Source organism: Physeter macrocephalus, chromosome 6 (assembly GCF_002837175.3).
Source record: "Physeter macrocephalus isolate SW-GA chromosome 6, ASM283717v5, whole genome shotgun sequence".
Lineage (NCBI taxonomy): Eukaryota > Metazoa > Chordata > Mammalia > Artiodactyla > Physeteridae > Physeter > Physeter macrocephalus.
In genome coordinates this window covers 90,903,121-90,903,722 of record NC_041219.1, presented here as the reverse complement: position 1 = coordinate 90,903,722, position 602 = coordinate 90,903,121, and positions in this window count along the sequence as shown.

Below are 602 nucleotides of genomic sequence, written 5' to 3'. Positions count from 1 at the left end.
CTAAGGAAGCAACCTTGTCATGTGGTTACAAAAACTCATGAAAATATTTTTTAAAATGTAACATGTATGGGGCCCTGAAGAATGTATCTAAACTTAACATTTGAAATGATTTATAGGGGGCTTCCCTGGCGCAGTGGTTGAGCATCTGCCTGCCGAGGCAGGGGACACGGGTTCAGGCCCCGGTCCGGGAAGATCCCACATGCCGCGGAGCGGCTAGGCCCATGAGCCATGGCCGCTGAGCCTGTGCGTCCAGAGCCTGTGCTCCGCAACGGGAGAGGCCACAACAGTGAGAGGCCCACGTACCGCAAAATATAAATAAATTAATTAATTAATTAATTAAATTAAATTAAATGACTTATAGGACTTCCCTGGTGGCACAGGGGTTAAGAATCCGCCTGCCAATGCAGGGTACACAGGTTCGAGCCCTGGCCCGGGAAGATCCCACATGCCGCAGAGCAACTAAGCCCGTGCGCCACAACTACTGAGCCTACGCTCTGAGCCCGCGAGCCACAACTACTGAGCCTGTGTGCCACAACTACTGAAGCCTGCACACCTAGAGCCCGTGCTCCGCAACAAGAGAAGCCACCATAATGAGAAGCCTG